Source organism: Stenella coeruleoalba (genome assembly GCF_951394435.1).
Source record: "Stenella coeruleoalba genome assembly, chromosome: 1".
Taxonomy (NCBI): domain Eukaryota; kingdom Metazoa; phylum Chordata; class Mammalia; order Artiodactyla; family Delphinidae; genus Stenella; species Stenella coeruleoalba.
Window position 1 is genome coordinate 122,866,091 of NC_137169.1, and position 17,373 is coordinate 122,883,463.

At 43.9% G+C, this 17,373-nt stretch overlaps 1 long non-coding RNA gene across 15 annotated transcripts in view; it reads right to left on the minus strand.

The window, feature by feature from the left end:
* The window catches only part of LOC307186525, a 2,785,769-nt gene that overhangs the window by 1,872,462 nt on the left and 895,934 nt on the right, over positions 1 to 17,373 (minus strand). The gene's annotated exons all lie outside the window — the stretch shown is intronic.

The following is a 17,373-nucleotide window of genomic DNA, read 5'->3' on the forward strand; positions in this document are numbered from 1 at the left end:
CTTACAAAGCAATATCACTCAGCAATGAAATCTGTGTCATCAGGCCCTTAGCAGCACAATGAGTGGATTCAGGTATGATGATTCTAACTGAAATAAGTCACACAGAAAAAGAAACATCATAAGATATCAGTAATACACGGAATGTAAACTTGGCTACACAGGAACTGAATTACAGAACAGAACAGGGTCTCAAATTTCGAAAACCAACTTATGCTTGCTTAAGGGGAAAGGTGAGTTGGGGTGCTGCATAAAACCAGAGATTGAAATGAGCACAGATAAAGTTCCTTAAGCCAAATATGGAATAGACAAGAGCTACTCCTTGCTCAACGAAATGGACTCAACACCGCATATTAAACGCCTAAGAATGTACCTGACTAGTAAGTATCTTAAAACCTATGGATTGCTATGTCTCCGAAAGAGAATCAAGCATGTGTACAGGGGCATAAACGCAGCAGTGATAGGATTGGAGAGGTTCGGTGAGCAAATGAAGACCCTTTGAAGTCATATTGCATGGTACCCATTCCACGGGTTTCAACTACCCAGGTTTTAGGTATTCTTCCTTCAGCTAAAACATGCATGTGGAACCCAAGTATGATCAACCATGTGAACGGGAGATGTGTTCAAATATGTCTCAGTTTTCCGCCCCTGGTACTCGGGTGCAACATTCCAGACGCTTTACTAACACTCTCCCCACTTGGAGAGTCAGCGCCTTTAACCTCCTGTTTGGCCCAGTTTGCAATTTCTGCGGAAGATGAACAGGAATAGCGAGAACCAATGAGAGGCTAGCTGGAGGTGTCTGGACGGGCAAATTTAACTCTCATTTCCCACCAGGAAGAGGAAATAACCAAAGGCTCAGTGTGCCGTGCCGGAACCAGATTAGGGCCTGAAGCCATCCTGAGGTGTTGCGGCCAGCTCACAAGAAAGCGAGTTGAAGAATGGAGCTCAGGGGCACTGTAATTCACAAACCTGCAGAGTTATAAATGACAGCTATCGTCCAAAAATAGACTGAAGTAAGGCTGCCAAGAGGACTTGAAAGCGGGGCAGAATTGCAGGAAACCGATTTCAGGAGGTAGACTGGAATTGCATTGAAAGCATAGGAAAAGAGGCAGAACGTCCACAATGATGCACTTGGCCAAAAAGGGCGTATGCGTTTTTTCCTGAATATATTCAGGAAAAAACGCATACGCCCTTTTTGGCCAACCAAGCAAGCTTGCAAAGGAAATCTGCACTACAATGAAGTCTCACTTCCCCCCGGTCAAAAGGGCCATCTAAAAAAAGTGTAAAATCCAGAAAGGCAGGACAGGCCATGGAGAACTGGGAGCCTTGTTATGCTGATGGGCGGGATGTAAATTGCCAACAACCACTCTGGAGAAGTGTATGGTGTTTCCTGAAACATCTAAAAAACAAAGCAACAGAACCTAGGGCACTTCCACTTATGGTCCTATAGCTTAGGGAAATTAAAATCAAAAAGACACAGCCACCCCAAAGTTTGGAACGGCTCTGTTTACAAGAACCTCGTTTACAGTACAAGTTCAACATCGCAGAAAGTGAAAAATGGATAAAGAAGTTGTGGTATTTACTTACAAAGCAATATCACTCAGCAATGAAATCTGTGTCATCAGGCCCTTAGCAACACAATGAGTGGATTCAGGTATGATGATTCTAACTGAAATAAGTCACACAGAAAAAGAAACATCATAAGATATCAGTAATACACGGAATGGAAACTTGGCTACACAGGAACTGAATTACAGAACAGAACAGGGTCTCAAATTTCGAAAACCAACTTATGCTTGCTTAAGGGGAAAGGTGAGTTGGGGTGCTGCATAAAACCAGAGATTGAAATGAGCACAGATAAAGTTCCTTAAGCCAAATATGGAATAGACAAGAGCTACTCCTTGCTCAACGAAATGGACTCAAAACCGCATATTAAACGCCTAAGAATGTACCTGATTAGTAAGTATCTTAAAACCTATGGATTGCTATGTCTCCAAAAGAGAATCAAGCATGTATACAGGGGCATAAACGCAGCAGTGAGAGGATTGGAGAGGTTCGGTGAGGAAATGAAGACCCTTTGAAATCATATTGCATGGTACCCATTCCACGGGTTTCAACTACCCAGGTTTTAGGTATTCTTCCTTCAGCTAAAACATGCATGTGGAACCCAAGTATGATCAACCATGTGAACGGGAGACGTGTTCAAATATGTCTCAGTTTTCTTCCCCTGGTACTCGGGTGCAACATTCCAGACGCTTTACTAATACTCTCCCCACTTGGAAAGTCAGCGCCTTTAACCTCCTGTTTGGCCCAGTTTGCAATTTCTGCGGAAGATGAACAGGAATAGCGAGAACCAATGAGAGGCTAGCTGGAGGTGTCTGGACGGGCAAATTTAACTCTCATTTCCCACCAGGAAGAGGAAATAACCAAAGGCTCAGTGTGCCGTGCCGGAACCAGATTAGGGCCTGAAGCCATCCTGCGGTGTTGTGGCCAGCTCAAAAGAAAGCGAGTTGAAGAAAGCAGCTCAGGGGCACTGTAATTCACAAACCTGCAGAGTTATAAATGACAGCTATCGTCCAAAAATAGACTGAAGTAAGGCTGCCAAGAGAACTTGAAAGCGGGGCAGAATTGCTGGAAACCGATTTCAGGAGGTAGACTGGAATTGCATTGAAAGCACAGGAAAAGAGGCCGAACGTCCACAATGATGCACTTGGCAAAAAAGGGCATATGCGTTTTTTCCTGAATATATTCAGGAAAAAACGCATACGCCCTTTTTGGCCAACCAAGCAAGCTTGCAAAGGAAATCTGCACTACAATGAAGTCTCACTTCCCCCCGGTCAAAAGGGCCATCTGAAAAAACTGTAAAATCCAGAAAGGCAGGACAGGCCATGGAGAACTGGGAGCCTTGTTATGCTGTAGGGTGGGATGTAAATTGCCAACAACCACTCTGGAGAAGTGTATGGTGTTTCCTGAAACATCTAAAAAACAAAGCAACAGAACCTAGGGCACTTCCACTTATGGTCCTATAGCTTAGGGAATTTAAAATCAAAAAGACACAGCCACCCCAAAGTTTGGAACGGCTCTGTTTACAAGAACCTCGTTTACAGTACAAGTTCAACATCGCAGAAAGGGAAAAATGGATAAAAAAGTTGTGGTATTTACTTACAAAGCAATATCACTCAGCAATGAAATCTGTGTCATCAGGCCCTTAGCAGCACAATGAGTGGATTCAGGTATGATGATTCTAACTGAAATAAGTCACACAGATAAAGAAACATCATAAGATGTCAGTAATACACGGAATGTAAACTTGGCTACACAGAAACTGAATTACAGAACAGAACAGGGTCTCAAATTTCGAAAACCAACTTATGCTTGCTTAAGGGGAAAGGTGAGTTGGGGTGCTGCATAAAACCAGAGATTGAAATGAGCACAGATAAAGTTCCTTAAGCCAAATATGGAATAGACAAGAGCTACTCCTTGCTCAACGAAATGGACTCAACACCGCATATTAAACGCCTAAGAATGTACCTGACTAGTAAGTATCTTAAAACCTATGGATTGCTATGTCTCCGAAAGAGAATCAAGCATGTGTACAGGGGCATAAACGCAGCAGTGATAGGATTGGAGAGGTTCGGTGAGCAAATGAAGACCCTTTGAAGTCATATTGCATAGTACCCATTCCACGGGTTTCAAATACCCAGGTTTAAGGTATTCTTCCTTTAGCTAAAACATGCATGTGGAACCCAAGTATGATCAACCATGTGAACAGGAGACGTGTTCAAATATGTCTCAGTTTTCGTACCCTGGTACTCGGGTGCAACATTCCAGACGCTTTACTAACACTCTCCCCACTTGGAGTGTCAGCGCCTTTAACCTCCTGTTTGGCCCAGTTTGCAATTTCTGCGGAAGATGAACAGGAATAGCGAGAACCAATGAGAGACTAGCTGGAGGTGTCTGGACGGGCAAATTTAACTCTCATTTCCCACCAGGAAGAGGAAATAACCAAAGGCTCAGCGTGCCAGGCCGGAACCAGATTAGGGCCTGAAGCCATCCTGCGGTGTTGCGGCCAGGTCACAAGAATGCGAGTTGAAGAAATGAGCTCAGGGGCACTGTAATTCACAAACCCGCAGAGTTATAAATGACAGCTATCGTCCAAAAATAGACTGAAGTAAGGCTGCCAAGAGGACTTGAAAGCGGGGCAGAATTGCAGGAAACCGATTTCAGGAGGTAGACTGGAATTGCATTGAAAGCATAGGAAAAGAGGCAGAACGTACACAATGATGCACTTGGCCAAAAAGGGCGTATGCGTTTTTTCCTGAATATATTCAGGAAAAAACGCATACACCCTTTTTGGCCAACCAAGCAAGCTTGCAAAGGAAATCTGCACTACAATGAAGTCTCACTTCCCCCCGGTCAAAAGGGCCATCTGAAAAAAGTGTAAAATCCAGAAAGGCAGGACAGGCCATGGAGAACTGGGAGCCTTGTTATGCTGATGGGCGGGATGTAAATTGCCAACAACCACTCGGGAGAAGTGTATGGTGTTTCCTGAAACATCTAAAAAACAAAGCAACAGAGCCTAGGGCACTTCCACTTATGGTCCTATAGCTTAGGGAAATTAAAATCAAAAAGACACAGCCACCCCAAAGTTTGGAACGGCTCTGTTTACAAGAACCTCGTTTACAGTACAAGTTCAACATCGCAGAAAGTGAAAAATGGATAAAGAAGTTATGGTACTTACGTACAATGCAGTATCACTCAGCAATGAAATCTATGTCATCAGGCCCGTAGCAGCATAATGAGTGGATTCAGGTACGATGATTAAAACTGAAATAAGTCACACAGAAAAAGAAACATCATAAGATATCAGTAATACACGGAATGTAAACTTGGCTACACAGGAACTGCATTCCAAAACAGAACAGGGTCTCAAATTTAGAAAACCAACTTATGCTTGCTTAAGGGGAAAGGTGAGTTGGGGTGCTGCATAAAACCAGAGATTGAAATGAGCACAGATAAAGTTCCTTAAGCCAAATATGGAATAGACAAGAGCTACTCCTTGCTCAACGAAATGGACTCAAAACCCCATATTAAACGCCTAAGAATGTACCTGACTACTAAGTATCTTAAAACCTATGGATTGCTATGTTTCCAAAAGAGAATCAAGCGTGTGTACAGGGGCATAAACGCAGCAGTGATAGGATTGGAGAGGTTTGGTGAGCAAATGAAGACCCTTTGAAGTCATATTGCATGGTACCCATTCCACGGGTTTCAACTACCCAGGTTTTAGGTATTCTTCCTTCAGCTAAAACATGCATGTGGAACCCAAGTATGATCAACCATGTGAACGGGAGACGTGTTCAAATATGTCTCAGTTTTCTTCCCCTGGTACTCGGGTGCAACATTCCAGACGCTTTACTAATACTCTCCCCACTTGGAAAGTCAGCGCCTTTAACCTCCTGTTTGGCCCAGTTTGCAATTTCTGCGGAAGATGAACAGGAATAGCGAGAACCAATGAGAGGCTAGCTGGAAGTGTCTGGACGGGCAAATTTAACTCTCATTTCCCACCAGGAAGAGGAAATAACCAAAGGCTCAGTGTGCCGTGCCGGAACCAGATTAGGGCCTGAAGCCATCCTGCGGTGTTGCGGCCAGCTCAAAAGAAAGCGAGTTGAAGAAACGAGCTCAAGGGCACTGTAATTCACAAACCTGCAGAGTTATAAATGACAGCTATCGTCCAAAAATAGACTGAAGTAAGGCTGCCAAGAGGACTTGAAAGCGGGGCAGAATTGCAGGAAACCGATTTCAGGAGGTAGACTGGAATTGCATTGAAAGCATAGGAAAAGAGGCAGAACGTCCACAATGATGTACTTGGCCAAAAAGGGCGTCTGCGTTTTTTCCTGAATATATTCAGGAAAAAACGCATACGCCCTTTTTGGCCAACCAAGCAAGCTTGCAAAGGAAATCTGCACTACAATGAAGTCTCACTTCCCCCCGGTCAAAAGGGCCATCTGAAAAAATTGTAAAATCCAGAAAGGCAGGACAGGCCATGGAGAACTGGAAGCCTTGTTATGCTGATGGGCGGGATGTAAATTGCCAACAACCACTCGGGAGAAGTGTATGGTGTTTCCTGAAACATCTAAAAAACAAAGCAACAGAGCCTAGGGCACTTCCACTTATGGTCCTATAGCTTAGGGAATTTAAAATCAAAAAGACAAGCCACCCCAAAGTTTCGAACGGCTCTGTTTACAAGAACCTCGTTTACAGTACAAGTTCAACATCGCAGAAATTGAAAAATGGATAAAGAAGTTGTGGTATTTACTTACAAAGCAATATCACTCAGCAATGAAATCTGTGTCATCAGGCCCTTAGCAGCACAATGAGTGGATTCAGGTATGATGATTCTAACTGAAATAAGTCACACAGAAAAAGAAACATCATAAGATTTCAGTAATACACGGAATGTAAACTTGGCTACACAGGAACTGAATTACAGAACAGAACAGGGTCTCAAATTTAGAAAACCAACTTATGCTTGCTTAAGGGGAAAGGTGAGTTGGGGTGCTGCATAAAACCAGAGATTGAAATGAGCACAGATAAAGTTCCTTAAGCCAAATATGGAATAGACAAGAGCTACTCCTTGCTCAACGAAATGGACTCAAACCCCATATTAAACGCCTAAGAATGTACCTGACTAGTAAGCATCTTAAAACATATGGATTTCTATGTCTCCAAAAGAGAATCAAGTGTGTGTACAGGGGCATAAACGCAGCAGTGATAGGATTGGAGAGGTTCGGTGAGCAAATGAAGACCCTTTGAAGTCATATTGCATGGTACCCATTACACGGGTCTCAACTCTCCAGGTTTAAGGTATTCTTCCTTCAGCTAAAACATGCATGTGGAACCCAGAGTATGATCAACCATGTGAACGGGAGACGTGTTCAAATATGTCTCAGTTTTCCTCCCCTGGTACTCAGGTGCAACATTCCAGACGCTTTACTAACACTCTCCCCACTTGGAGAGTCAGTCCCTTTAACCTCCTGTTTGGCCCAGTTTGCAATTTCTGCGGAAGAAGAACAGGAATAGCGAGAACCAATGAGAGGCTAGCTGGAGGTGTCTGGACGGGCAAATTTAACTCTCATTTCCCACCAGGAAGAGGAATTAACCAAAGGCTCAGCATGCCGGGCCGGAACCAGATTAGGGCCTGAAGCCATCCTGCGGTGTTGCGGCCAGGTCACAAGAAAGCGAGGTGAAGAATGGAGCTCAGGGGCACTGTAATTCACAAACCTGCAGAGTTATAAATGACAGCTATCGTCCAAAAATAGACTGAAGTAAGGCTGCCAAGAGGACTTGAAAGCGGGGCAGAATTGCAGGAAACCGATTTCAGGAGGTAGACTGGAATTGCATTGAAAGCATAGGAAAAGAGGCAGAACGTCCACAATGATGCACTTGGCCAAAAAGGGCGTATGCGTTGTTTCCTGAATATATTCAGGAAAAAACGCATACGCCCTTTTTGGTCAACCAAGCAAGCTTGCAAATGAAATCTGCACTACAATGAAGTCTCACTTCCCCCCGGTCAAAAGGGCCATCTGAAAAAACTGTAAAATCCAGAAAGGCAGGACAGGCCATGGAGAACTGGGAGCCTTGTTATGCTGATGGGCGGGAGGTAAATTGCCAAGAACCACTTGGGAGAAGTGTATGGTGTTTCCTGAAACAACTAAAAAACAAAGCAACAGAACCTAGGGCACTTCCACTTATGGTCCTATAGCTTAGGGAAATTAAAATCAAAAAGACACAGCCACCCCAAAGTTTGGAACGGCTCTGTTTACAAGAACCTCGTTTACAGTACAAGTTCAACATCGCAGAAAGTGAAAAATGGATAAAGAAGTTGTGGTATTTACTTACAAAGCAATATCACTCAGCAATGAAATCTGTGTCATCAGGCCCTTAGCAGCACAATGAGTGGATTCAGGTATGATGATTCTAACTGAAATAAGTCACACAGAAAAAGAAACATCATAAGATATCACTAATACACGGAATGTAAACTTGGCTACACAGGAACTGCATTCCAAAACAGAACAGGGTCTCAAATTTAGAAAACCAACTTATGCTTGCTTAAGGGGAAAGGTGAGTTGGGGTGCTGCATAAAACCAGAGATTGAAATGAGCACAGATAAAGTTCCTTAAGCCAAATATGGAATAGACAAGAGCTACTCCTTGCTCAACGAAATGGACTCAAAACCCCATATTAAACGCCTAAGAATGTACCTGACTAGTAAGTATCGTAAAACCTATGGATTGCTATGTCTCCAAAAGAGAATCAAGCATGTGTACAGGGGCATAAACGCAGCAGTGAGAGGATTGGAGAGGTTCGGTGAGCAAATGAAGACCCTTTGAAGTCATATTGCATGGTACCCATTACACGGGTCTTAACTCTCCAGGTTTAAGGTATTCTTCCTTCAGCTAAAACATGCATGTGGAACCCAGAGTATGATCAACCATGTGAACGGGAGACGTGTTCAAATATGTCTCAGTTTTCCTCCCCTGGTACTCGGGTGCAACATTCCAGACGCTTTACTAACACTCTCCCCACTTGGAGAGTCAGTCCCTTTAACCTCCTGTTTGGCCCAGTTTGCAATTTCTGCGGAAGATGAACAGGAATAGCGAGAACCAATGAGAGACTAGCTGGAGGTGTCTGGACGGGCAAATTTAACTCTCATTTCCCACCAGGAAGAGGAAATAACCAAAGGCTCAGCGTGCCGTGCCGGAACCAGATTAGGGCCTGAAGCCATCCTGCGGTGTTGCGGCCAGGTCACAAGAAAGCGAGATGAAGAAAGGAGCTCAGGGGCACTGTAATTCACAAACCTGCAGAGTTATAAATGACAGCTATCGTCCAAAAATAGACTGAAGTAAGGCTGCCAAGAGGACTTGAAAGCGGGGCAGAATTGCAGGAAACCGATTTCAGGAGGTAGACTGGAATTGCATTGAAAGCATAGGAAAAGAGGCAGAACGTCCACAATGATGCACTTGGCCAAAAAGGGCGTATGCGTTTTTTCCTGAATATATTCAGGAAAAAACGCATACGCCCTTTTTGGCCAACCAAGCAAGCTTGCAAAGGAAATCTGCACTACAATGAAGTCTCACTTCCCCCCGGTCAAACGGGCCATCTGAAAAAAGTGTAAAATCCAGAAAGGCAGGACAGGCCATGGAGAACTGGGAGCCTTGTTATGCTGATGGGCGGGATGTAAATTGCCAACAACCACTCGGGAGAAGTGTATGGTGTTTCCTGAAACATCTAAAAAACAAAGCAACAGAGCCTAGGGCACTTCCACTTATGGTCCTATAGCTTAGGGAAATTAAAATGAAAAAGACACAGCCACCCAAAATTTGGAACGGCTCTGTTTACAAGAACCTCGTTTACAGTACAAGTTCAACATCGCAGAAAGTGAAAAATGGATAAAGAAGTTGTGGTATTTACTTACAAAGCAATATCACTCAGCAATGAAATCTGTGTCATCAGGCCCTTAGCAGCACAATGAGTGGATTCAGGTATGATGATTCTAACTGAAATAAGTCACACAGAAAAAGAAACATCATAAGATATCACTAATACACGGAATGTAAACTTGGCTACACAGGAACTGCATTCCAAAACAGAACAGTGTCTCAAATTTAGAAAACCAACTTATGCTTGCTTAAGGGGAAAGGTGAGTTGGGGTGCTGCATAAAACCAGAGATTGAAATGAGCACAGATAAAGTTCCTTAAGCCAAATATGGAATAGACAAGAGCTACTCCTTGCTCAACGAAATGGACTCAACACCCCATATTAAACGCCTAAGAATGTACCTGACTAGTAAGTATCTTAAAACCTATGGATTTCTATGTCTCCAAAAGAGAATCAAGCGTGTGTACAGGGGCATAAACGCAGCAGTGATAGGATTGGAGAGGTTCGGTGAGCAAATGAAGACCCTTTGAAGTCATATAGCATGGTACCCATTACACGGGTCTCAACTCTCCAGGTTTAAGGTATTCTTCCTTCAGCTAAAACATGCATGTGGAACCCAGAGTATGATCAACCATGTGAACGGGAGACGTGTTCAAATATGTCTCAGTTTTCCTCCCCTGGTACTCGGGTGCAACATTCCAGACGCTTTACTAACACTCTCCCCACTTGGAGAGTCAGCGCCTTTAACCTCCTGTTTGGCCCAGTTTGCAATTTCTGCGGAAGAAGAACAGGAATAGCGAGAAACAATGAGAGGCTAGCTGGAGGTGTCTGGACGGGCAAATTTAACTCTCATTTCCCACCAGGAAGAGGAAATAACCAAAGGCTCAGCGTGCCGTGCCGGAACCAGATTAGGGCCTGAAGCATCCTGCGGTGTTGTGGCCAGCTCACAAGAAAGCGAGTTGAAGAAAGGAGCTCAGGGGCACTGCAATTCACAAAACTGCAGAGTTATAAATGACAGCTATCGTCCAAAAATAGACTGAAGTAAGGCTGCCAAGAGGACTTGAAAGCGGGGCAGAATTGCAGGAAACCGATTTCAGGAGGTAGACTGGAATTGCATTGAAAGCATAGGAAAAGAGGCAGAACGTCCACAATGATGCACTTGGCCAAAAAGGGCGTATGCGTTTTTTCCTGTATATATTCAGGAAAAAACGCATACGCCCTTTTTGGCCAACCAAGCAAGCTTGCAAAGGAAATCTGCACTACAATGAAGTCTCACTTCCCCCCGTCAAAAGGGCCATCTGGAAAAAGTGTAAAATCCAGAAAGGCAGGACAGGCCATGGAGAACTGGGAGCCTTGTTATGCTGATGGGCAGGATGTAAATTGCCAACAGACACTCAGGAGAAGTGTATGGTGTTTCCTGAAACATCTAAAAAACAAAGCAACAGAGCCTAGGGCACTTCCGCTTATGGTCCTATAGCTTAGGGAAATTAAAATCAAAAAGACACAGCCACCCCAAAGTTTGGGACGCCTCCGTTTACAAGAACCTCGTTTACCGTACAAGTTCAATATCACACTAAGTGAGAAATGGATAAAGAACTTGTGGTACTTACGTACAATGCAGTATCACTCAGCAATGAAATCTATGTCATCAGGCCCGTAGCAGCATAATGAGTGGATTCGGGTAAGGTGATTCTAACTGAAATAAGTCACACAGAAAAAGAAACATCAAAAAATATCACTAATACATGGAATTTAAACTTTGCTACAGAGGAACTGAATTACAAAACAGAACAGGGTCTCAAATTTAGAAAACCAACTTATGCTTGCTTAAGGGGAAAGGTGAGTTGGGGTGCTGCATAAAACCAGAGATTGAAATGAGCACAGATAAAGTTCCTTAAGCCAAATATGGAATAGACAAGAGCTACTCCTTGCTCAACGAAATGGACTCAAAACCCCATATTAAACGCCTAAGAATGTACCTGACTAGTAAGTATCTTAAAACCTATGGATTGCTATGCCTCCAAAAGAGAATCAAGCGTGTGTACAGGGGCATAAACGCAGCAGTGATAGGATTGGAGAGATTCGGTGAGCAAATGAAGACCCTTTGAAGTCATATTGCATGGTACCCATTACACGGGTCTCAACTCTCCAGGTTTAAGGTATTCTTCCTTCAGCTAAAACATGCATGTGGAACCCAGAGTATGATCAACCATGTGAACGGGAGACGTGTTCAAATATGTCTCAGTTTTCCTCCCCTGGTACTCGGGTGCAACATTCCAGACGCTTTACTAACACTCTCCCGACTTGGAGAGTCAGTCCCTTTAACCTCCTGTTTGGCCCAGTTTGCAATTTCTGCGGAAGATGAACAGGAATAGCGAGAACCAATGAGAGGCTAGCTGGAGGTGTCTGGACGGGCAAATTTAACTCTCATTTCCAACCAGGAAGAGGAATTAACCAAAGGCTCAGCATGCCGGGCCGGAACCAGATTAGGGCCTGAAGCCATCCTGCGGTGTTGCGGCCAGGTCACAAGAAAGCGAGTTGAAGAAAGGAGCTCAGGGGCACTGTAATTCACAAACCTGCAGAGTTATAAATGACAGCTATCGTCCCAAAATAGACTGAAGTAAGGCTGCCAAGAGGACTTGAAAGCGGGGCAGAATTGCAGGAAACCGATTTCAGGAGGTAGACTGGAATTGCATTGAAAGCATAGGAAAAGAGGCAGAACGTCCACAATGATGCACTTGGCCAAAAAGGGCGTATGCGTTTTTTCCTGAATATATTCAGGAAAAAACGCATATGCCCTTTTTGGCCAACCAAGCAAGCTTGCAAAGGAAATCTGCACTACAATGAAGTCTCACTTCCCCCCGGTCAAAAGGGCCATCTGAAAAAAGTGTAAAATCCAGAAAGGCAGGACAGGCCATTGAGAACTGGGAGCCTTGTTATGCTGATGGGCGGGATGTAAATTGCCAACAGCCACTCCGGAGAAGTGTATGGTGTTTCCTGAAACATCTAAAAAACAAAGCAACAGAGCCTAGGGCACTTCCACTTATGGTCCTATAGCTTAGGGAAATTAAAATCAAAAAGACACAGCCACCCCAAAGTTTGGAACGGCTCTGTTTACAAGAACCTCGTTTAAAGTACAAGTTCAACATCGCAGAAAGTGAAAAATGGATAAAGAAGTTGTGGTATTCACTTACAAAGCAATATCACTCAGCAATGAAATCTATGTCATCAGGCCCTTAGCAGCACAATGAGTGGATTCAGGTATGATGATTCTAACTGAAATAAGTCACACAGAAAAAGAAACATCATAAGATATCAGTAATACACGGAATGGAAACTTGGCTACACAGGAACTGAATTACAGAACAGAACAGGGTCTCAAATTTAGAAAACCAACTTATGCTTGCTTAAGGGGAAAGGTGAGTTGGGGTGCTGCATAAAACCAGAGATTGAAATGAGCACAGATAAAGTTCCTTAAGCCAAATATGGAATAGAGAAGAGCTACTCCTTGCTCAACGAAATGGACTCAACACCGCATATTAAACGCCTAAGAATGTACCTGACTAGTAAGTATCTTAAAACCTATGGATTGCTATGTCTCCGAAAGAGAATCAAGCATGTGTACAGGGGCATAAACGAAGCAGTGATAGGATTGGAGAGGTTTGGTGAGCAAATGAAGACCCTTTGAAGTCATATTGCATGGTACCCATTCCACGGGTTTCAACTACCCAGGTTTTAGGTATTCTTCCTTCAGCTAAAACATGCATGTGGAACCCAAGTATGATCAACCATGTGAACGGGAGACGTGTTCAAATATGTCTCAGTTTTCCTCCCCTGGTACTCGGGTGCAACATTCCAGACGCTTTACTAACACTCTCCCCACTTGGAAAGTCAGCGCCTTTAACCTCCTGTTTGGCCCAGTTTGCAATTTCTGCGGAAGATGAACAGGAATAGCGAGACCCAATGAGAGGCTAGCTGGAGGTGTCTGGACGGGCAAATTTAACTCTCATTTCCCAACAGGAAGAGGAAATAACCAAAGGTTCAGCGTGCCGTACCGGAACCAGATTAGGGCCTGAAGCCCTCCTGCGGTGTTGCGGCCAGCTCAAAAGAAAGCGAGTTGAAGAAAGGAGCTCAGGGGCACTGTAATTCACAAACCTGCAGAGTTATAAATGACAGCTATCGTCCAAAAATAGACTGAAGTAAGGCTGCCAAGAGGACTTGAAAGCGGGGCAGAATTGCAGGAAACCGATTTCAGGAGGTAGACTGGAATTGCATTGAAAGCATAGGAAAAGAGGCAGAACGTCCACAATGATGCACTTGGCCAAAAAGGGCGTATGCGTTTTTTCCTGAATATATTCAGGAAAAAACGCATACGCCCTTTTTGGCCAACCAAGCAAGCTTGCAAAGGAAATCTGCACTACAATGAAGTCTCACTTCCCCCCGGTCAAAAGGGCCATCTGAAAAAAGTGTAAAATCCAGAAAGGCAGGACAGGACATGGAGAACTGGGAGCCTTGTTATGCTGAAGGGCGGGATGTAAATTGCCAACAAACACTCGGGAGAAGTGTATGGTGTTTCCTGAAACATCTAAAAAACAAAGCAACAGAGCCTAGGGCACTTCCACTTATGGTCCTATAGTTTAGGGAATTTAAAATCAAAAAGACACAGCCACCCCAATGTTTCAAATGGCTCTGTTTACAAGAACCTCGTTTACAGTACTAGTTCAACATCGCAGAAAGTGAAAAATGGATAAAAAAGTTGTGGTATTTACTTACAAAGCAATATCACTCAGCAATGAAATCTGTGTCATCAGGCCCTTAGCAGCACAATGAGTGGATTCAGGTATGATGATTCTAACTGAAATAAGTCACACAGAAAAAGAAATATCATAGGATATCAGTAATACACGGAATGTAAACTTGGCTACACAGGAACTGAATTACAGAACAGAACAGGGTCTCAAATTTAGAAAACCAACTTATGCTTGCTTAAGGGGAAAGGTGAGTTGGGGTGCTGCATAAAACCAGAGATTGAAATGAGCACAGATAAAGTTCCTTAAGCCAAATATGGAATAGACAAGAGCTACTCCTTGCTCAACAAAATGGACTCAGCACCGCATATTAAACGACTAAGAATGTACCTGACTAGTAAGTATCTTAAAACCTATGGATTGCTAGGTCTCTGAAAGAGAATCAAGCATGTGTACAGGGGCATAAACGCAGCAGTGATAGGATTGGAGAGGTTCGGTGAGTAAATGAAGACCCTTTGAAGTCATATTGCATGGTACCCATTCCACGGGTTTCAACTACCCAGATTTTAGGTATTCTTCCTTCAGCTAAAACATGCATGTGGAACCCAGAGTATGATCAACCATGGGATCGGGAGACGTGTTCAAATATGTCTCAGTTTTCATACCCTGGTACTCGGGTGCAACATTCCAGACGCCTTACTAACACTCTCCCCACTTGGAGAGTCAGCGCCTTTAACCTCCTGTTTGGCCCAGTTTGCAATTTCTGCGGAAGATGAACAGGAATAGCGAGAACCAATGAGAGGCTAGCTGGAGGTGTCTGGACGGGCAAATTTAACTCTCATTTCCCACCAGGATGAGGAAATAACCAAAGGCTCAGCGTGCCGTACCGGAACCAGATTAGGGCCTGAAGCCATCCTGCGGTGTTGCGGCCAGGTCACAAGAAAGCGAGTTGAAGAAAGGAGCTCAGGGTCACTGTAATCCACAAACCTGCAGAGTTATAAATGACAGCTATCGTCCAAAAATAGACTGAAGTAAGGCTGCCAAGAGGACTTGAAAGCGGGGCAGAATTGCAGCAAACCGATTTCAGGAGGTAGACTGGAATTGCATTGAAAGCATAGGAAAAGAGGCAGAACGTCCACAATGATGCACTTGGCCAAAAAGGGCGTATGCGTTTTTTCCTGAATATATTCAGGAAAAAACGCATACGCCCTTTTTGGCCAACCAAGCAAGCTTGCAAAGGAAATCTGCACTACAATGAAGTCTCACTTCCCCCCGGTCAAAAGGGCCATCTGAAAAAAGTGTAAAATTCAGAAAGGCAGGACAGGCCATGGAGAACTGGGAGCCTTGTTATGCTGATGGGCGGGATGTAAATTGCCAACAGCCACTCCGGAGAAGTGTATGGTGTTTCCTGAAACATCTAAAAAACAAAGCAACAGAGCCTAGGGCACTTCCACTTATGGTCCTATAGCTTAGGGAAATTAAAATCAAAAAGACACAGCCACCCCAAAGTTTGGGACGCCTCTGTTTACAAGAACCTCGTTTACCGTACAAGTTCAATATCACAGAAAGTGAAAAATGGATAAAGAAGTTGTGGTATTCATGTACAAAGCAATATCACTCAGCAATGAAATCTATGTCACCAGGCCCGTAGCAGCATAATGAGTGGATTCGGGTATGGTGATTCTAACTGAAATAAGTCACACAGAAAAAGAAACATCAAAAAATATCACTAATACATGGAATTTAAACTTTGCTACAGAGGAACTGAATTACAAAACAGAACAGGGTCTCAAATTTAGAAAACCAACTTATGCTTGCTTAAGGGGAAAGGTGAGTTGGGGTGCTGCATAAAACCAGAGATTGAAATGAGCACAGATAAAGTTCCTTAAGCCAAATATGGAATAGACAAGAGCTACTCCTTGCTCAACGAAATGGACTCAAAACCCCATATTAAACGCCTAAGAATGTACCTGACTAGTAAGTATCGTAAAACCTATGGATTGCTATGTCTCCAAAAGAGAATCAAGCATGTGTACAGGGGCATAAACGCAGCAGTGAGAGGATTGGAGAGGTTCGGTGAGCAAATGAAGACCCTTTGAAGTCATATTGCATGGTACCCATTACACGGGTCTTAACTCTCCAGGTTTAAGGTATTCTTCCTTCAGCTAAAACATGCATGTGGAACCCAGAGTATGATCAACCATGTGAACGGGAGACGTGTTCAAATATGTCTCAGTTTTCCTCCCCTGGTACTCGGGTGCAACATTCCAGACGCTTTACTAACACTCTCCCCACTTGGAGAGTCAGTCCCTTTAACCTCCTGTTTGGCCCAGTTTGCAATTTCTGCGGAAGATGAACAGGAATAGCGAGAACCAATGAGAGACTAGCTGGAGGTGTCTGGACGGGCAAATTTAACTCTCATTTCCCACCAGGAAGAGGAAATAACCAAAGGCTCAGCGTGCCGTGCCGGAACCAGATTAGGGCCTGAAGCCATCCTGCGGTGTTGCGGCCAGGTCACAAGAAAGCGAGATGAAGAAAGGAGCTCAGGGGCACTGTAATTCACAAACCTGCAGAGTTATAAATGACAGCTATCGTCCAAAAATAGACTGAAGTAAGGCTGCCAAGAGGACTTGAAAGCGGGGCAGAATTGCAGGAAACCGATTTCAGGAGGTAGACTGGAATTGCATTGAAAGCATAGGAAAAGAGGCAGAACGTCCACAATGATGCACTTGGCCAAAAAGGGCGTATGCGTTTTTTCCTGAATATATTCAGGAAAAAACGCATACGCCCTTTTTGGCCAACCAAGCAAGCTTGCAAAGGAAATCTGCACTACAATGAAGTCTCACTTCCCCCCGGTCAAACGGGCCATCTGAAAAAAGTGTAAAATCCAGAAAGGCAGGACAGGCCATGGAGAACTGGGAGCCTTGTTATGCTGATGGGCGGGATGTAAATTGCCAACAACCACTCGGGAGAAGTGTATGGTGTTTCCTGAAACATCTAAAAAACAAAGCAACAGAGCCTAGGGCACTTCCACTTATGGTCCTATAGCTTAGGGAAATTAAAATGAAAAAGACACAGCCACCCAAAATTTGGAACGGCTCTGTTTACAAGAACCTCGTTTACAGTACAAGTTCAACATCGCAGAAAGTGAAAAATGGATAAAGAAGTTGTGGTATTTACTTA